The sequence below is a fragment of the Coturnix japonica genome, chromosome 4, assembly GCF_054131305.1.
Source record: "Coturnix japonica strain WE chromosome 4, WE-NBRP24, whole genome shotgun sequence".
Taxonomy (NCBI): domain Eukaryota; kingdom Metazoa; phylum Chordata; class Aves; order Galliformes; family Phasianidae; genus Coturnix; species Coturnix japonica.
The window spans coordinates 46,540,039-46,562,305 of NC_140666.1; the positions used below are offsets into that span (position 1 = coordinate 46,540,039).

A 22,267-nucleotide genomic window follows, 5' to 3' on the forward strand; every position below is an offset into this window, starting at 1 on the left:
TGTCATTTCTGGCTGAAGGCCAAACATCTTGGAACAATTCAGTAGAGAGTCTGAATTGCTCACTCCATCATCTATAGCGGAATAAGTCTAATAAGCAGAATTCTTCTGAACTGATCAAAAATTTATGCCCAGGCAGGCTTGCAGTGTTTGGAGATGCATACAATGTATTAGGAGTTAAAATATCACATTAAAGTATTTCTGCCATGTTTTTGTCTGTTTCTGCTATAGTTGCAGGAGAACTTGTTGGCTATTGTTAAGATTAGCAGAACAGTTTGGCAAATCTAACAAGGAATTTAAAAGTTAATACAGAAGAAATGTATGTATTTCACCTTTATGTCCCTATGATAAATATCAACATTTAAGAGAAAATCTCTCATTTGAACTAAAAGAAATCTTATTCATTTGTTAAAGAGTTATTGATGTTTCTTGGAAAAAACTGATAACAAAGTGGCAAGAGTTGCTATGATCAGATAAATCTTAGCCAAATGCTTCTTTGATGGGTATATCCTTTCTGCGGTTTGTAAGTGACTTGACAGTCATAATACAAAGGCGCTGTTTTCTTCCACTTCTCTTCGAAAATATTATATGTCTTTATGTTCTTCAAATATCAAAGTGTGATTTTGTTGAGGTGGAAGAAAATACTACTTGTATTGATTGCATCTGGGGAGATTGTGACCAGAAAGGAAGAACAGGTGTTTGGCACATAACCTTTGGAAATATGAAAGGTGGGAATTGAGAGGAGGGCAGGCAGGTGGGGAAGGGCTGAGGCATTGACATCATGCTGCACAAGTGGAAGGGTTCTCCATACCAAACAGAACTGAACAGGAGGCTGCTGTGGTCTTTGCTTCCATTGTCTATAGTAAATTTTTATCTGGCACATATTGTCTGTTATATCAGCATGCAAATGAAATGAACAGTATTAATAAGCTTAACGGGTCCTCCTCCTCTCTACTTATGATAAGAGCTGTTTAATCTGTTTTCTACTCGGTTATAGCAGCCACCACAGATTATTCAAGCAAGGGTAATATTTCTTTTCTTAATTTGTGCTTTTGGATGTATCTGACCATTCCTCTATCCAAGTTTCATAACACAATGGGAAAGAAATTCAATACCTAAATTAAAGTAAAATTAAGCATACAGTTCTGTTTTTGTTTCTGGGGTTTTGGTTTGGTTGGTGTTTTGTTTTGTGTGGTGTTTTTTTTTTGTTTGTTTTTTGTTTGTTTGTTTTCTTTTAATGTAATACATAACCACATGATTAAATAAAATTCAATTGTATTAATGTCAGGCATTCCATGTTAGACCTTTTGCTTTTCAAGTTGCCTTGATGCCAATAAAAATACTCTAGGAAACACTTGCTAAAATGTAATTTTCATATGCTTACTTCTGCACTTCAAACCTAAACATTACAAGAAGCTTCCTTTCAGCATTTGTATCCATTCTGGGTTTATTTACAATCTGTTGAGAACCAAAAAAGCCTCCTATTTTTCAGTGTGAGTTTCTTTATCTTAAATAGTGGACAGTGGAGCTAACATCTAAAACTATTTATTAGCGTGTCAGTTGAAGTGATGTTGTACTCCCACAAAATAGCAGTTCTACTTTGAACAAGACTGTGATTTATGATTCAGAATCGCAATAGCTCTCTTTCTAAGCCAGTAAAGATGACATCTGGGTAGAGCAGATCTAGGCCTATTCAAACTACGTGGACTTCACTATTTATAAATTCAAATGATCTGCTTTCAGCATTGAAAGAGTGTTTCAGAATGATAGAAAAAGACTGATCAATACTGTACAACAGGCTAACTTAACTGTGGGCTTCGCTGGCAGTGTACAAGAGAGAATTTCTAAATGTAGCAATTTAGAAAGCTGGTGGTTAGCCTTTATTCATCTTGTGGATGTGAACTAGGAAATAAATTCAGCTAAATATAAATGATAGTTCTTATATGGCAGTACCCTATAAATTTGTTTAATAGTAGTCATTATATTCCTGTATAAATGAAGACCTCTAAAGGCACTTGAATTTAGATTTTAGTTGAAGCTCTAAGAGCTGTAGTTTTTGTGACATACAGAATAAGAGAAGGCTCTTTGTACACTGGAAGTCAACTTGATTAAAACTGAAACTGCAGAAGCCTAAAGGGCTAAACTTTCACTGACTTCAGATGAGAAAACGAAAACACACAGAAAGCACTCTTGGATGCTATTATAAATATGGCATAAATGTAGGAATTTAATTACCTGAGATCTGGCTTAGATTACCTGAGGATTTTTACCTCTGTTTTCTACCTGACTATGTGTTTGCAATGGTGTTCTCAAAAAAAAAAAAAAAAAAAAAAAAAGGGGGGGGGTGGGGAACTTTGGTAATGTGTTCTATGCTTAAGTGGAAGCAGGCTTTTGTAATAGGTCAACTGGAAAAACTCACACTGAATTTACTAGTAGAAACTGTTGACTTATTCTATGAGCTTTGTATGGGGCTTATTTATTGAATCAAACTGTGTACACAGCTGTGCTAAGAAGCTTGAAATGTAACCTTGACCTCTTCAGGGGAAGGAAGCTGCCTCACTGAGATCTACCACTAGCTTCAGTAACTATAGATTGTTCTTTGGGAAGAGGCATTTCTAGAAGTGATGAATGATGTAGTATATTTTTTAATGTCAGTTAATGGATACTTAGTGTACATAATTGTATTTCCTTAGTATTGTTCATCTTAAGTTCAAGATGTGTAATTCATTTAGTGTTTTATAAATTGTTATTTTGAAATTGTGCCAGATACTAGAACATAAATTGAAATGACCATAGTATTATTCTTCAATATGGAGCACAAATATAAATGGAAAGGACTGACCCTGCATGATTCAGACTTATTATAAATAAGTACTGAAACGTGCTGATGTGAAAAAATACGTGTATGATTAACTATACTGAAAATAGAGCAAACATGCAATAAACTAATTAAATGCAAACTTGCTCATAGAAAAAGAATGTTTTGTCTGTCCAAAACTAAATTTAATTTCTACTGATAGTTAGAAATTCCTGCTATTAATAATACTGAACATTAAATATTCCTATAAAATATTTAGTTCAGTCATAGGATTTGAAATACAGGAAGCTGCATATATTTCTTTTTTAGTGGCATGTGCTTTGCCAGTTTTCAGGTATGCTGTCTTCTAGAAAGCTATGTATTCTAGATAGCACCTTGTTGTATTTCTGATCTATTACAGTATTGAAACTTTTCCAGGTTATTTGGGATATTTACATCTCTTGCTCCAAATGGAAGTGAACTTACTAGATGATCAAAATTCGTCAGAATATTAAACTATCCTGGTTTATTACTTATGCTCTAAGTATACATCCTTGAGACTTTTGAGGTGTAGTTAATGGGAAATACTGCCTTTTAATTAAAAAGAAATTTGATTACACCAAAGGTTCTGTGTGTCACACACACAGTACTCACTGAGTACTAGACCTTGTTACTAGGTTAATGGAAAAAATAGACAAAGATCAATGAAATGTTTAGAAGGTAGGTTTTCACTTTAAAAGCCAAGTGAGTGTAAAGCTTTTGTATTAGTTTCAGACTTGCTTTTTGCCTCAGTCCAAGGATGCTCTGGTCACTTCATCAGTGCATGCTCTGTGCGCAGCACATTATATCTCCTATTCCTGCTTCGTAGATTTGGTACACAAGGAGACTTTTGAGTAATTAGTAATTTAGTGCATGTCTACTAACGTGAAAGAGGATTCCAAACTGCTTTAGGCACACAGTTTCTGTTGTTTTTCATATTATCAGTAACATCCATAGAATATGCTCGTTGCACGTAACAGAAAGGTATTAAGTATTTTAATTACACTTGTATTCATCTTTAGTATTTACATTTATGCAAATTTTTTATGAAAGTAGAGATAGTTCTGATCTGAAATGTTGATTACAAATTCTCTCAAGCTTTTTTGAAAGACTGAAGTAAATATTCAAACTTTGTTTCTAGCGAGATTCTTATTAAAAGGTGTTTATTTCTGCTGTAATTACTGTGAATCTCAAACTTCCAAAAAGGATTCAACTCTGAAGTTTCCTAAAAGCTAAGGATATCCTGTCTCTTATGCTGAAATGAATCCTGACAGTGTTTCAGGTTCAATAACGAGTATTTATTAGTTGAAATGGCCACTTCACAGACTTTCTGGCAGTGTTTCCAATTACAGATCTAACTCCAGTTCAACATTCACAAAAAAAAAAGGACAAAGCAATTTACAGCAGTTAGCATTGTTCTAAGTTGTAAGTTAGATCACTAAGAGACTTCAAAATACTAATTTGAGCATGAGAAGTCCTAACAAATACTTACTTTCAAGGGACTAATTTTGAAAACAGTTTTTGGAGTTTGTGAAAACACAAAGTAGTCCAATTCAGACAGGAGGTGCTAATGAGATCAAAAAATTTTGGCAGAAAATGGAGATCTTGAACTTGACAAATAAGTATGGATATTGTGACTCAATGGTAGCAAGCAGCCAGTCTTAGAAGAAAATATGGGTTGAAGTATTTGCAAACATTCATCAAATCCTTTCAGTATGTTCAAGTAATGTTTAGGCTATGTTTTAGATTGTGACTATCCTTCCTGACAGAATGGAAGTTAAGGCTACAAATAGCTTCTGTCTGGAGGGCTAATAAAAACAGCTCTGAGTATTGAGACTGTCTGTCTTTGTACCCACAGTAAGCTAGTAGAAAATATGAGGAATGAGGAAGTTGTGGGGTGTTTCTAAGTATGCTATTTCTTGTGGCTCTGATTAAATTAATCAGTTTGGCTGATAAAATTTCCTGTTTGCCATAGCACAGCTTAGCTCTGCATTTTTACGCATATCTTTACTGTGTTCATTTCTTTTGGAGAAATTATTTCTTGCCTGGGCTCAGTCCAGAATATCCTTTTCCTCTCAAGCTTTCAATCAACCTCCTATCTGTTTCATCATTAGAGAAAAACTTTTCAGGAGTCATACAGTGTTTCTACTGTTCTGTGAAATTTCAACTGCTGGGAATAGTGTGGGATTTTTTGTTTGTTTTGCTTTGTTTCTGTTTCTTATGTTGTTGTTTTGGTTTTGTAAAAATATATGGCTTACTTTTCTTCAGGATTTTTTTTTTTTTTTTTTTTTTAAGTTTCCCCTACAGTGTCTGCGAAAAATCTTTCACATAGATTCTGGCTTCTTGCTCCTATTTTTCAGCTCTATGCACAACACATATACAAGTTACTCTCAATATTTTTTCCCTCTCTGAGGGAAGGAGAACTTTAAAAAGGCTTCCTTTCCCTTTGGTTGCTATCCTGTTGTCTCAAACACTCTTTTATTTGAAATATTCAGGTGGTGCAGAGGGAAATACTGAGAGATATTTTTTCATTTTCTTTCAGGTAAGACTGGATGATCTCATGATGAGCTATAAAGGATGTTGCTCCCTACATACAGATCTCTTTGTGCTAAGATGCCTGCAGGCATGATATGCCTGATGTGCAAACCCTTCTGAGATCCTCTTGCGCCTGTCACACACTCACTTCTGTCCCTTGTACAGACAGGATCCTGGGAAGTTCCTTACAGCATGAACATCAGCAATCCAGCAGCATTATGCTCAGTCTGCAGGCAAAAGTGATCTTACAGTTGCTGCTTTGAACTCTGAGATTAGTACAGAACAGAATTATAGTAAGTGGTTTAAACTGTCAAGACAGAAGCATTTAAATTGCAAGCTACTGAAATTCAAATTTTTCACTGTTATACCAGTAAGGTTTACTGAAAAGGGCACACTACCAATTTCATGGTAGCATTTCTATAATAACTACCTTGTACATGTGCATTGATTAAGTTCTTGTTTAAAATACCACTATTACGAATGGAAATCGTTAGAGATATACAAATGGTTATTTCATGTTACCATTCTCAGAAGAATGGATTCTGGCTGATGGATGCATCTTTGCTAAATGCCTGGTTTTGGGAATCGCAATTTGTTACACAAATTTGGTCAGTATATTCTTAGAGGATGCTTTTTAGTAGACTGGCATATAAACAGTCACAAGGACTTAACTTGAAAACCAGGTATTGTTGGTTATTGGCTGCCAAAGATTGAAGTGAAGCTCATTCATATATAGGAAGTCAGATAAGTCAGTATTAATGGGTTAGAGCTTTTGCCTTTTTTTCTATTTTATCGTATCAGGAAGACAGAAATATATATATATACACACATTTCTAGGAGTCTGGTAATCATTTTCCCTACAAAATCCATCATATGACATGTGTGCCCTCATGGAATTGCCCAGAGAAGAATGCAAGATCATACATCTTTTGGAAAGAGTAGTTCCTGAGCTTCACCAGTTCACTGTAGACCTAGGTATGTGAAAGATGTTTTCAGTCCTTTTTGTTAGCTCTTAGTCCCAGATGACCTAGCCCTGTGCTTAAAGAACTCATATTTACTAGCATAGTGTCTAAGCCACCTTCTGTGATTCTTCCTAATCCACCTGCTTTGCCTTTTCTTTCCCCAAGTCTGACATTTATCCTTTCATAATCTTTTTAAGGCATCCAAGTTTATGGTATCTAGTCAGAAAAATTACATCTTACTGCATCAGTCCCTCAGAATTTTATGTTGAGCCTCATCATCAGCAACATGCAAAATGTTTGAGATTCTAAGAATAGGAAAGAAAAAGCCATGGTTTCAGCACCAGCAAAGGAGGATAAAATGAAGAAGGAACACTGGAGATTCTGGAGTTTCCACACAAGTATATATCCCTTTTTAGATCTATGTTAGTGGCTGATAACTAAGGTATCTGATGGTACTTAATTTTGGTAACTAAATGTCATATTTCTAAAATAATAAACCAGTGAAATGTTACTAAGACATCAGATTTTTCTCAGAAAGAAAGACAATTCATTCAGTGTACATATTTCTGGTAATTTACTATTTTAAAAAGTAATGAATAAATCACAGACTGCTTTAACCTGGAATTATGTGGGTTTTAGATTTCTCCAGTGATGGATAAGGATGTGATTATTTCTGATGAATATAAATTTCTTGTTGGTATGTATAAAAGCACAGAAAAATGACAGGAAACATAACAGGCATTCACACCAGTGGGGAAATTCAATCTGATTGTGAACAATTTTGAGTTCAGTAGGAGTGTACTTATTCCTGATGAGATTTTTTTTATTATTATTATTATTTTGAGCACAGATTATGATCTCACCATAAAAAAAAGCATGACAAATGCAACAAATGCAGTGAAGCAGCAACTGTATCTAAATTTTAAAGACCATCTCCACACTGAATCCAGATTTCTAGTTTACTAACCATTTTCACCATTAAAAATATAGGAGATATCAACAAGTCCAGTTATCTTCCAGCAAAATGATGGCCATAACTGGTAGAGCTTTCCTGAGAAGTGAGAAGAGGAGGTAATGTAAGAGAATAAAATTATCTTTTGCACTTTGATGAAGTTTTTTTCTGTGAGGCATTATATATGACATTAACTGCCATGATAAAACTGTCAAATTTGGCATCATAAGGCATTAGTAAGATTTATGATCACTGATTGCTGCCTTAAAACGTCCTTGATCTATCCCACTTCTTTAGTACCTACCTCACTGAGATTCTCCATTAGTATTCTTTTTATTTTCTGCTTTTCTTATTTTATGAAGCTATCCGCTCTTTTCAGTCTACAATATAGCTCTCATTTTGAATCATTGTAGTTTGTTCACTGTAATTTTAAATTATTTCTGGTTTTGGAGGAATAATAACTTGTCTTGATAATATAGCTGTCTTTATCCAGGAGGCTCTATTCAAACTGGAAGTTTAAATGAAAATTTGAACTGGAAAGCAGAATGTCTGATGATTTGGAGAGTCAGTTGTGTTCATTCTGGTGATGTGGGCTTAAAAATGAAATTCTTGTTCAAATTAACATTTTGCCATTAAACATTTTGCAAAATTTCTCTTAAAGATAGCTATGTAATTATTGTTATCTAACTCAGTCTCCTGACCTTCTCTTTAACTTTTGTGCAAATTCTTACACAATACATGAAATGATCATGTAATATACACACACACACACACACACACACACACATATGCAGATGGTCATACAAGTTACGCAGTATATATATATACTTACTGCGTAACTTGTATGACCATCTGCAAAGATATTTTGAGTAATTATGTGATGAACTGTAATTGCCTGAATGTAAGATCATTCTAATAGTTAGAAAAGTTTAACAGTAGCATCAGTTTAGTAATAAAGGTAAACTTAATTATTAAGAAAAATAAGTCTTTTATAATTGGAAGTAATCAGTGTACTTCATGTAATCTGGCAGTAAATGACTGTGCACCCACAGGGCTACTTAAGTTCAAAACCAATTTGGTAATCTTCCAACTGGAAATTACAATAAATTAAGGTCATTTCTCCAAGGAATGACGTAAACACTTAAGTAATGAAGCTCTTCTCTTTATGTTGAATCACATAAGTAAAATTAGAATCTGCTTAATTACATCTATTGTTGAATGTTTCGATTGACATTTAAATACCTGCAGTGGGAGTCACAGTCACATTTCTCTTTGCAGGTCTGGAAACATTAAACCCACAAGCAATCAAAGCAGACATATCTGTTTCGCACTAAAGATAGTGGGAGAAAATCTGCTAAGTAACTAGAACAGTTTTTCAAGAAAATATTTTGGCCCTTACAGACTGTTGTTTGTTTTTTTCATTTCAGACTAAAATGTGCTGTGTTCTTTATTGCACATTCCAGTAAAAAGAAAATATCATTTGCTCACAGTGACTTGCAGAATGTGTTGTTGTTAATTCATTTCAAATGGCAAGGTTGTAGGATGCAAGAATGTGTGCATTCTTCTGCATACTCAGACAATTTTGTAAGATATTATATCTTCAAAGGAGAGACTGATGAATATACAAAACTGTGGGTTCACAAAACTGGGATGCCTTTAACTCTGAACTCCTAAAATTATGAAATATATCATGTTATGTCATTTTATATAGCAACTACATAGTAAAACTCCTTTTGATTCCTATAATTTGCTCCTTGGAATTTTTTAATCAAAGATAAAAGTTCTTTAGTGACATGAAAGCAGACCTTTGGAAATACATGTTTAAACAGCATGAATGGTGATGCTATTTCCTCATTTCAGTCCTGCTAGCCTGATCTTGGCTTTTGATATTCATTCAGTCTTACTGATACTAATACTGCGCTAAGAAAATTTGGGGCCACTGTGTGCTTTCTGAGACAGCAGGCATGTGAATTTTGTGGGAATTCTTTGCTGTTTAGTTTACTCATTAGACTACTCCTTGATCCCTCATTTTCCTTCCTCTTTTAAGAAAATAGGGCCAGCAAATTGCTTACTCATAGAGGCTGGATAGGTAGAGAAAGCAGACAGTACTGTAGTGAGCAGATGGGAATGTACAACTGCATCAGAGAGTTAATTTGGACCATTAGGTTTTGTGAGAAGTAAGTACTAAAAATAGATTTCAAGTTTATCACATTAAAATTTTTTAGCCTATTCTTGTGAGCAAATATGCTGTAAGTCGATTCAAGAAATGTAGACAAGGACTACATTCAAGTGAAAAAGCTGTAGAGGCCCATGCCAACTGCAGTTGATGTTGATACATGAACTGTGGAGTTTGTGTTTCACTGAATTTTGTTCAGTTCAATAATGTATGAAAGTGACAGGAGGAAATGTATTGAACTTATACATATGGATGTGACAGTCATGCATGAACATTCAGCACAAAGAAAACTGCTTAATCTTCTTACTCCGTAGTGTTTGATTTTGTTCTCAGAAGTACTTTAAATATAAGCATATACTATTGAGAAAGCAATAGAATCTAATTTTAAGCACTTTTTGATGTTCATGAATATGCATTCAGGTATCTTCTGCCTCTGGACAAAACATCTGTGCTTTTCAATGCTTGCATAGCATGATTGTATTCCTAAGTACTCATTTCAAAAATCTGTCATTCATAACGACATGTGAGTAATCCAAGACCACCTACATGGCTATATTGTAAGTAACATTTAATTTCATTCATATAAAATTGGATGTTCCTGAATAGTAATTGTTATTGCAGTACATTATTATTAGATGAATGAAGTTGCAAATATTGGGTGTCTTTCGTTTGTGGAACCAGAACATTGGTGGATGAGAGGGATTAAAAATACAGGAAATTATGTTTTCTTGTTTTTTTTTTCACACAGCTTGTTAATGTGAGTGAATTTCAGCAGTACTCACTGGCAGCCATCTGAATCAAAATATAAAGAAATACTAATATATGTGTTTAAAAGGGTATATGCATGCTAATAATACTTCTAAACTGAAAAGTACAGGCTGCTGAAGCAAGATTTTTAATGCTGGGAAGACTGTGTTTTGAACTCCTGAAGACATGAAGCAATCTGTTTTAACAGACCACTTTGTAAGCTAATTTGAATGCAATCAGACTGTAGGTTTCATAATAGCGACCTGTGCTTTGCTGTGAGACAAGTCCTTTTCCTAGCCATAGATAAAGATTAAGATATGCTTGGATTTAAGCAAATTCTTGGTAATATGACCAATAATTATGCTCTGATTTATCTGATTTTTCCATTCAGTGAGGACTGGAACAGCCTTTGTACTGGTTATACATACATAGTGGGAACATTAAGATACTGACAAATTGTAAAAGTATGCTTATTACATACTGGTTGTCTACAACCTGGCTTTACCTGACTAAATTGTCGGGTTAGCTTTAAAGTTGCAGATCTCAAAGTTATTTAGAAATTCTGCCAACATAGGTTAGAATGTTTTTGTGGTTTTTTGTACGTTCCCCCTACTTCAGTACGCTGTTAAACTGCACCTTAAATATTGCCCATTTGGAAGGATAGATCACTTTTGAAAGGCAGGGAAAAAGAACCTTGGAAGAAGACCTCAGAAAAATCTTAACACCTTTGCTCACTCTGTATATTAGAGAGTGTAAAATAAAGACCTCATTCCAACTGTCTGTTAGTATTTCTGTTACAAAAGCACCAGTAGAGCACATTTTGATCAATAGTTCCTCTGTGCTAGATGTTGTATCCTATAGTCAATACAGTCGTACCTCTAAAGCTTATGATCTTAAACTCCCAGTCTTGTAACAGTGAGCAAAGGAGCCCTGAAAAGCCTAAAGAGAAAAAATATATATAACGCTTCAATATCCAAACTTATCTATGGTAGCAGAAGTGTGATGTTATTAAAAAAGTTAAAGCAACAACCACTGCTAGCAGTAATAGGTAAGAAAAACGTCAAGCTCCTTTTCTCAGTTTATAACAAAGATCCATTCAGCAGTGTCAAGTGTGCTAGCTAGTATACTAACGTCAGAGTACTCTAACCAATTCCATTATAAACCCTACTATGGAAAAATTTATAAGTCTGCTATAAATGTTCACTCAAAGCTGATCAGTGCCAAAGAACATTTCTTTTTCCACTTAAAAATAATATGAGGCTGCTGTTTATAGATGATAGGATTACAAAATGGTAGATAGAGAATTTCAAAGCTGTAAATTGGGATTGAACATCCATCTTCTGTGCCTTGGAATAACTGTCAATAACTTCAAAACAAAGAAAGTGAAATAAAAATCTTTTATACCTTTCCATATAGTAATTTTGATGAAGAAGAAAGAATGAAATTTGTCTAAGATTTTTTTTAATCTTTTTTTATTCAAGAGGCTATTTTTCTCTAACTCTTTTAAAATTATAATTGGCTTTTGGATTACATTATTTAGGTGATTGAAACTTTAGGAGGATGAGTTGCTAGAGTTTCCAAACTGTCTCCTATAACTTCTCCTTCATACAATTTTATACCTGCCTATATTGTCATTTTTAACAGCTTTCTGCTGTGATAAATTGTAATGACCATCTGCCTATGATCACCTGCCATCTGTAAAATATTGCAATATACATTTTGAAATTGAACAAATTAATCTTTGCATGATAGACTTTTCTACTGTCTTATATCTTATAGACCTTGGCAATATTTCTTCTAAATTTGGCTGTCTTCTAATTAATAACATTAAATACAAAAAGTTAGACAAAGGAAATTAATTTCCAAGTTGCCAAAGGACAAAGAGTCTGCATAAAATACACAAAATACAGTCAATTCAAGTCTCTTGTTGTATCCCTGTTTTTTGAGAATTTAAAGACATTGCAGAATGTAACATCCATTATTTTATTTTTCTTCAGTATTAATAGCAATTATGTATGGTATTATTAACCCTGTATATTTTTTGGGTTTAACAACTGTTCTTAACTTCTAGTAGGGTACCTAGGTATAAAAACTGCACCAGAACTCCTCTTTAAGAACATATTTGTTATATGCAGTCTCAACTCATACATAAAAAATGTAACAGTAGTTCCATACGTGAGCAAAAGGCAACATCCGTTTCCATAGAAAGAGGATTCTGAGCATAAAATGAATGACTGAAAAATAATTTTCATAGCAGCTATGCAGTTTCTAAGTTCCGTATCAATTTTGGTGCCACTGGTGAAGGATAATCTCGTAAAAATAAATTAATGCAGACCTTTTTTCTCATAAAGGGATCTAAGTCCTAGGAATAAAATTTGAGGACAGGATGCAACTTAACCCTAACCTTAGGAATTCTTAAGTTTCATAGGAACAAACTGGTTTGTCAGAGAATACAAAGCAGCTTCCTTCTCCCTCTAGAAGCCTCAGAAACTGAAAGGAAAAAAACCACAGTGCTGCCTCTTAGGAGAATAAATAAATAGTGCCTAGATTAATGAAAAATCTTAAACAACTTCTAGTTAGCAGATCAAATGCACAATTAATGATGGCTTTGTGCCTCCTTCTTAGTGTCCTTTAGGTCAAAAAGAAATTTCAGAAAGGAGGAAAGGACCCATTACAAATGTGAGGTAAGTCTTATATCATTTAGCACTGCCTTATTATTTTCTGTATTCAGTTATTTCTTGCCATATGTTCATAAGGTCTAAAAGAAAAGTAGCAGTGTTGAATATTTATATAAAGACAGTACATCATTTCATATGCACACACATGTATATTAATAATATATATATTATGTGTAGGGTTGTTTTTTGAGGCATGAAAAGTCTGCTTTTCATAGTAGCATATGATGGGAGGAACTTTTCCCCCCATATATGACATGATACTGAAATATGAGGCACATGATTTTGCAGGAGAATAACAGTTTTAACTACATAACATGTTTAAAATCCCAACTGAACATAATATAACTTTACTAGCTCATTTCTCCTGAGGCATCAACACCATTTATCACTACTACTGCCATCTGGCATGACTGAACTATCATGATCAGCATTTTATGTGGAAATGAAAGCATTCAGTATGGTCTCTCTTCTCTAATGCTCTGAGGTCAGATACAATACTGCTCAAGGCAGCAAGGATGCATTTTTATCACACACTTGAGAGACATCCATTTGATATATTTTATAGTTTTCTAGCCTAAGAACGGACAAGCTTTTTCTTATTTGCACTGACCTGACATGGGGTCATTTGCTGCAGTAATAATCTCAGATTCATTCAGATAAGTTTTGTTACACTGCAGTACTCAGTACATGCAGCTGCATATTTAGATGCTGAAAAATGATTTTCTAGTACTTTTTTTTTTTTCTTTTTTTGCTGTGTTAGAAAGATTAGAAAGGCAATATAATCATTTGTCTGATGAGTTTCAAACCAGAGAACAGCTGCATACAGTTTGCATAGGTTAGATGCTTGTGAAGATTCTTTAGTTGCTTTCATTTTCTCACAGGAGATTCATGGCATGTGGGCTCAACTTAGTTACACCTATCTTGTAGTTTAGGTTCAAAACCTAAATTCCAATGTGTAAAAACATATGGCTGTTTCTTATTACAACACAAATTAAGTCACTTTTAGTTGCCAAGCATCAGCAATCCATCGTGTGATAAGCAGTTCTACCACAAATATTTTTATATGCAGCTTTTCGGTGGCACTCTGGTCATTTTAAGATAGAGAAGGAATTCTGAAATAAAACACTGAGTCTGTAACTCTCCATAGATCACACTACAGTTTCTTACTTGAAGTTGATGCTACTATCGTGTATTTACCTACACAGTTTCAAATTCCATTTTTTGAATGTGACATTAAAATAAGTATATTGTTTTTATTGGCATTATACTTGTCATGAAAAATACGGGCATACTAACTATGTACAGGGTATGGTAAGTACATGTGAGGTTATGTGTATGTCTGAAAATTTACTCTGTGTTGCCAGTTATGACAGAAAGTCCTCGTGTTTTTTCTGTGCGTGGTGATGTGTTACAGAAAGTATCTTCCAGGCTCAGAGTTGTAGCGAATGCAATTCAAACCTCGTGTTGTTCCCCAGGTCTTGGTAGCATGGCGACTTATGTTAAACATAGCTAAACATATTATCTGGATGGAAGGACTGAGTGCACCCTCTGTAAATTCATAGATTATATCAAGTTAGGCTGCTCTGTTTGCATGAAGCCAGGAAAGCTCTGCAGGAGCATCTGGACAGGCTTGACTGATGGCCAAGTCCAACTACACAAGGTTCAGTAACCAGGTCTTGCACTGGGGTCATAACAACTCTATGTAGTGGTACCAGATTTGGGAAGTGGTTAGAAAGTCACCTAGCAGAAAAGGACCTAAGGATGTTAGTTGACAGCTCACTGAACATAAGCCAGTAGTGTGACCAGATGGCCAAGAAAGCCAATGGCAGCCTGGCCTGAATCAGTTGTAGTGTGGCCAGTACAATTAGGGAAGTGATAATCTCCTTGCATGTGACACTGCTGAGATTGTACCTTGAATACCATTTTCAATTTTGGTCCCCTTACCACAACAGCTTTTGGAGAGTATGCAGAGGAAAGCGATGAAACTGATGAAGGGATCAGAAAACAAGACCTGTGGGGGGTGACTTAGGGAACTGGGGTGGTTTAGATGGGAAAAAAAGGAGACAGGGGAGGCCTCATAGCTCTCTACAGCTACCTGAAAGGAAGTTGCAGCAAGGTGGGTGTCAGACTCTTTTCTCGGATGATAGGTGATTAGGCACAAGTAAATTATCTCAGCTTGCGGCAAGAGTTGTTTTAGACAGATTGTCAGAAGGAATTTCTTCAGGGTTGGTGGTAAAGCACTGGAATGGGCTGTCCATGATAGTAATGGAATTCCCATCCCTGCAGGGTAGATGTGGACATGGCACTAACAGACATGGTTTTGTGATGTAGTTTAAGATCATTATCTTAAAGGTCTTTTTGAAGCTAAATCACTATATATCTCTACAGCTAGTAAATCTGCACTTGGTGAGCACTGACAGTCAGGAGATAATAGGTTCCTTCTGGAGACTACTGTGTTGTTTTGTTTGCCAGAATTGTAGATGTCGCCACTCTACGTTGTTGTAAAAAATAAAAACATGGTTCTCCATACTCATTTATTTTAAGAATTTTGACATTAGGTTTACTGAGCTGCAGATAAAGGGTCACGTTCTAATAGAATAGCTAGCAATTTGCTATTGTTCTCATATCACTGAAAAATTTTGTACCATATGAAAAAATGCTACATCAATAAGACTAGAATCTTCCTCTGCATTATCTGGTTTAATACTGTAATATCATAATTACATCCAAAAAATATAACTCAACATTCAGAGTATAATTTAAAACACATGCACCCTATCAGTGACATTTTTATCCACTTTGCAAATTAACTGTGCTAGATAGACACTGTCCTTCTGAATAATAACAAATAGATACTTTCTGTGGCATAGTGCTTTTTAGATGTCTTCTAAATGTGTACAATTAGCAGTTATCTGGAATTTACAGCTTACTTCTAGTGTCTACCACATTTAGAGTATAATTTAAATTAATATTTACCCCTCACTAAAATGCAGTGATGTGACACTGCCCAGGTGTTTTTATTGTGCACCTGCCTTTCGATAGTCGTGTTTCAGGGAGGACCATCAACTTAGGAGCCTATGAGCATTCCAGCAGGTGTTTCTGTTATTGCAAGGTCTCACATATAACCAAAACTGAGAGTATTTCCTCAGTACATTTCCCAAATTCAAAAATAGTCTCCTATTCTAATATAGTGTTTAAAATCTTGTGGGAAGACTGCATGGAAAATGGTATTTTCCTTTCATATCAGATATTGCTAAGAGAAAGGTTCAACAGGTAAACAAACCTGATGTAAGGAGCCCAGTGCAATTAATAAAAGTATCTCAGGTTTAAGATGTTTGAGCTCAATACTTATCGGATGATATCTTGCTTAGTTGAATGTTATTTCTAATATATTGAAGATAGCTCAGCACAAAGAATGACACTATATTGTTGTTTTTTTTTCATTTTTACTTACTTCCAAATTTCTAGAATTCAAGCCCCGAAAAAAGCAAATGTTCTTTATTTCTCTTTATTTTTTAATTGTTGTGAAAACCATTTAGTTTTTTTTTTAATTTTAAATAACCCAAATTCCATTTTTCTGCCTGTAGTCATCTATCTTCTTTCATTTGTCAGATCAAAAACTAGAAATTCATTGTCCATTAAAATCTACAGCCACAAATTTACGACCCCAGAGTATAAATATAAAACTCATACACAGCATAGCATGTGTATCTTTCCAGGTGTTAGAGAACACTTTCTCCAGGATAGAAGATGAGAATACCTTATGTGTACAACTGAATTCCCCTTTTTGTCTCTTTTGTGCAGTGAAAGAGAGTAACACTGACCATACGATGATATGATGAAGATTAGCTGCAAAAAGTAATCAGCATCAGTGCTAAAATCAACTTTCGCTTTTCTAGAATAGTACCTCAGGTAAGCAGTAAATTCAACACAGGCACATGAAAATTTACATTAATTTATCCATAAATTATGCCAATAGAATGTTTTTGACTGTCCTCAGTATTTTTGTATCATTTAGAAACTCTCATGAGTAATTCAAATAATAAAAATATATGAAACAAAAGTCTTTATGTGAATACATACAGTGAAAAAATTGTGATTTTTTTTACTAACCTTGTTCTGATGATTATATAATTGTCTTTTTTTGCATTCTCTCTGACTCTGACCCTTTTTATGAGTGTTAGAAGTTAACAACTCTTTAAAGTATTTAATTTTACTTTTTCAGTGATGACAATTTCTATATCTCAAGATTGTTTTCAAATAAATGTGACTTCAAAAGATAGTGAAAGGTTTTCAAAGAAAAGAGATGAGGTATTCATATAAAATTAAGTATATGCAATTAGCGTTCTTCAGTTTGATAACTGAATACTGAATGGGAATAGTCATTTACTAGGCTGTGAAGATAAAATGCTGAAATTTTTCATTTTTATTCTAATAACTATTAAAAAATGAGACTTCTGTTAAAGCTGTTTTAATACTGTCTTTGGGACTTTTATTCAATACCATGTATGTACTCACAGTACTGTTATACTACTGTATTTGATGAAAGATTTTTGGGGAGAATGAAATAACTCTATGCTTATATTACTTAGTTTGAAAAAATTAGACAGCAAATACTTTCTGGAATTGTGAGCATTTCTTCTCAAATAATTATGTTTTGCTCTCACATATTTCTCCCTCACTTGTGGAGTATGGTAAGCATAAAATAAATCTCATTAGATAAAGGTCAGACTTTCTTCATTCATTTTTGTGTGATTTTCAGAGATAAAAGGGATATCTTGCCAAGCAATTTTTTAGTTTATAGATATAAAATAATGAGATAAAAAGCAATTAAGGAAGACATCCTAAAATAATTACTTTGCCAGTCCGTATGTTCAATAGTTGCCAATTGTGTTCAAGTGCAGGTTATACAATGCTGTAAGAAAAACATTAAAGCATTTATTTATATAACGGTGTTCATTCCATTACTTGTCTCTCCATCAAAATGTTCCCTCTCTATGTTATGATTAAAATCTTATAGAAAAAACATTTTTATCACTATTCCAGAATATTTCAAAATTATGACACTGTAAATTTCTGCCTTCCACAGTGTCAGTTTTCCCTTTAATATGACATTCTGCTTTATTTTTTGAATCAAACTGGGAGATGTCTTATGCAGTAATTTTTAGTCATCTTTAGCCTGCATCTAAGGATGCTAGGAAAACTAACTTAAATAAGTCATGCTGTTGTCAATTGTCAAAGAGTCCAAAAATTCTTGGATATTACCAGAGGCATTCTATTTGAAAAAATCACAACTTTTCTATAAAGAATTAATCAAGTTAAGCAAATCTCTCAGAATCTCTCAGCCATTCTGTGGAATCAGTACTTGTACTAAGCTGAAATGTATCTGTATTTGACCAAAAAAAAAAACCAAACAAACCAACAAACTAACAAGAAAACCAATCAGTAAAATGTAATTCATTACTTTCAAAGATAACAGTGATGAGTAGGTGACTATAACATAAGTAGAATTTGAATCAATCGTGAGGATACATATGTTGAAAATACCATTTCCAAAAGCAGTCCCCAAGTCATCTGTCCAGAAAAAAAAATAAAAAAAATAAAAAACAGCAACTTAGGAAAAAATTAAAATAAAAATCTGTAATAGGTAAACCTTTGCAATAAGCAGACTGATTTTTCTATACAAGACTGTCTCCTAGATGCTAACAGGGCCCATGTCATCACAAACCACAGAAACACTGGAAATGTTACTTGTACAGGATTGTGTCTGTATTTCTTCAACGTGTGTACTCCATGAAGATCATAGAAAAGGCAACTTCTGTTTATTTAAAAGCAGATGCAGTTAATGCCAGTATACTGTCTGAGCTGAAACTCAGCTTCAGATTTTTATTTCAATCTGGCAGCAAAGCTGGATCCCATTCATGACCTTACCAAAGTTAAAAGTATGTGTACACTTAGAATTTTACATATCTTTAGGGCTACAAGGACAGTGAAGGGTGAGAAGTGGCTGACATTCCTTGTTTTTTTCAGCCCAACAGGAGACTGAGGAGAGACCTCACTGCAGACTACAACTTTCTCACAAGGAGGGGGAAGGGGGGAGCAACAGGACCCATCAAGTAGAGAGCTGCAACAAGGAAGTTGGATATCAGAAAAAAGTTCTGCACTGAGAGTGTGGTCATGCCTTGGAACAGGCTGAATAGAGCAATGGTCACAGCACTGAACTTAACAGAGTAAGAGAATTTAAGCAGAGAAAGAATCTTTCTTATCCCAGATTAGCCACTTGTGACCAGGAATAAAACCATCCCCAGTCTCTGAGTCTTGTGGTATAGGTGCACTCCCAAGCCACATCCTATCTTCTTGGGATTGTAGATGAGCATCTGCACCTCTGCCTTATGAAATTCTGTTTGCTGTGCAAAAATGGCCTGAAATTGTGACCCAACTATTAATGAAGGCATTTACTGGACTAGGAATGTGGGACAAGCCATATACTCAATCACTGTGCTGGGACTGAATCACAACAAAGCTACACTTTATCCATTAGGACATAGAGTGTAGGCAAAATACAATGGGAAAAAGTGACAAACAGTTGATGTTATTGCATGAATTTTATGGGAACAATGAGAATTTATTTGTGAGACTAATACTATCGAAGCCCTAGATATTTGTCTTGACAATGAGCAAAATATCTGCCATTTTGAAATCACAGTGAGATCACAGTGAGATGGCTGAGGCTTTTACTTGTATATAGTAGAAAGGGATGTGTTTGTATGAGAACCTTTTGTGATTTTATACTTATAAGTAACATTACTGTAAATAACATCAGTTGTTATGATCCATTTGCACACTGAGTCAAGATTTACTGCCTTCCTCAATTGGAGTGGACCTTAAATTAATGAAGAAACTACAAGATGATGATCTGTGCCAACTGCTAGAACACATCCAAAAAAATGAACAAAAACTTTAATCACTGTTCATCATAATACGGAAGAGATATGCCATGTCCTGGAAAGAGGAAAGAAGGACAGAAAACATCACTGGTGAGAAGCACTTCTTGGGTGGTCACCCAAGCAAGGAGAAATTTGAATTCCATGTTTCACCCAGCTGTGATCCTATGAAATCGTAAGATTGATGTGTATATTGCTTATAGTCACATTGGATATGAAAGTCTGGCACATGCTAAAAGAACTAACCTAAGTCAAACCATTCCAAACATATAATTTAGTATGCAAAATCTATTTGCTTGCTGCAGATGATAGTACTTCACTTGCTGGGGATCTGTATGCACTTGAGTCAGTAATATACTACTTCTGACACAAAGATGAGAGATGACCATACAGCCACTTTGGTGGTAAGATGAATTGACAGTATTCACAGGTGGAGTGTGATGTTGAGCTCTTGCAGCTCAACCTCTCCCACTCTTTCCCCCAGGTTCTTACCTCAACTCTGCATTTTGTCCGTGCAAAGAAGACAGTGATCAACAGTACCGATAACACTCTTGCTAAAACACATTAATGACCCTAAATCTGTCTCAAACTGAAAATACAGATCCTGTTACAAAATAATAATCATTATGGAATGTGAATTTTAGAGAAGTCTTTGAAAAATTTCATCTGTTAATCTTGTTTTTACTGTTGTGTTCAAGACCATCGCATACAGACACAACATGTACCTTGGAGAGAAGATAACAATCATGAAGTACAAAAACTTGCTATGAACTGTTACATGGATATTTAGTTTACTGTTAGAAAATGGTTAATTCCAGAACTGAGGCAAGGCTAAGAAGACTTGTACTGTTATATCATTTACTAATAGAGTGAAATTATTTCTAATATTTTAGTATAATAATACCAAATACAGAGCTATTTATATTATCACAACTATTCTGCACAAATCAATATGCTAATATGGAAAAGCTGCATTTTTAATTATTCCTTTCCTAACTCCATAATCTAGAGACTACTACCTTCAAACAGCTCTTCTCATTCTCTGAAAACATACATTTCAGTATTTATTGAAGTAATTAAAATTAGCACAAATGCTGAGAATTAAACACAGCTGACTGTAGAATGGCAAAGTCCTAAGGGACTCTTCCCTGCTGAGGGAAACCAGTGGGAAATAACTAATCACTCACAGTGGGGTTTGGTTTTGGGGGTATTTTTGTTTGTTTGTTTTTGTTTTTGCTCCATATATGCTTTCAAATGCTTCCCGGGAGATAAAATGCTACACATTATAAAGGAAAAAAAAAAAAAAGAAAGAAAAAATAAAAGCTTGATTTCTTTATATTTGTGGGGTTTTGGTTGTGGTTTTTGTTGTTGTTGTTGTTGTTTTTTGTTTTTGTTTTTTTTTTAAATCTATGACTTAGAATTCTTCAAGCTGTCAGAACAGAAATGAAAATTCTAAAATGTAGAGTTCCTAAATTACTACAGTTTCAAAATAAATTGATGATGTGTGCATTAGCCTGTGATAGCACTGACAGAGGTCCTGGGTGACTCCAGATGCAACCAATTATAGCAATAAGTGTGATCACAGTTCACCACAGAGATTTGCTTTTGTATTATAGAAGGTCTGCTCCAAAAGCATTTCCTCCTACTGGCCCATGACATCAGAGATGGATGTTGTTGGTATTGCAGTAGAGGTTGAACCTTTCCCACCTATGACATGTTGTTGCTGTGTGACAGATGACAGCAGAGGAGCAGTCTGACAGAACGGTGTCTGACATGGAAGTATGCATGAAACAAAGGTGTGTCACTGAATTCCTTCATGTGGGAAAATATTGACCCATTGACATTCACTGATGTTTGCTGAATGTTAATGGATAAACAACTATGAATGTGAATACAGTGAAGTCATGAGTGGTGAGTTTCAGCAATGCTGACAGCAACAGTTGCTCACCTTAGCTGTTGCAGTTTCTTATGCATGGCTCTTGTTCATCACTGATGAAAAATCAGAACTAATGATTGTAACTATGTTGAAAAATAATGTTTTGTAGCTGTGAATTTGTTGCTGTGCTCTTTTTATCTATTGTCATTTCCATGGAGATGTCACTTTTGGAGCTACCTATATGTAAGTCTAGTTTGGTGTAGTAGTGTATAAAAAATTCTACCTTATCAAGAGAATAATTGTCGATTTATAATTTTCTTGAGGCAGTTTTGGGTGATCTTGACACAGAATTTGTGTTGTTCTGAATGATGGTTTTGAACTATTATCTCACTAACGCCTTTAGGAGTTTTATTTGACCCACGTTTCTCAGTCCTGAAATATTTCTATTGAATATTATTTTTAATTTATTTTTCAGTTTCAGAGCACTAAGATCTGGAAAACTATGAAAACTATCTTTGAAGAACATAAATATTTGAGTGATAATAAGTGGCTGTGTTAGAATAT

At 34.6% G+C, this 22,267-nt stretch overlaps 1 long non-coding RNA gene across 3 annotated transcripts in view; it reads left to right on the top strand.

Annotated features, from left to right (window-relative positions):
• The window catches only part of LOC107313326 (uncharacterized), a 39,586-nt gene extending 18,421 nt beyond the window's left edge, over positions 1 to 21,165 (top strand). Inside the window, exons 2-7 of one of the 3 annotated variants that reach the window (XR_004307071.2) lie at positions 5,376 to 5,661; positions 7,321 to 7,401; positions 9,879 to 10,015; positions 12,831 to 12,889; positions 16,688 to 16,795; positions 18,914 to 21,165. This is a non-coding gene — a long non-coding RNA (uncharacterized LOC107313326). The remainder of the gene's footprint in view (positions 1 to 5,375; positions 5,662 to 7,320; positions 7,402 to 9,878; positions 10,016 to 12,830; positions 12,890 to 16,687; positions 16,796 to 18,913) is intronic. The other 2 variants (XR_014945333.1, XR_014945334.1) reach the window with 2 other exon arrangements.
• Positions 21,166 to 22,267: the final 1,102 nt, after the last annotated feature.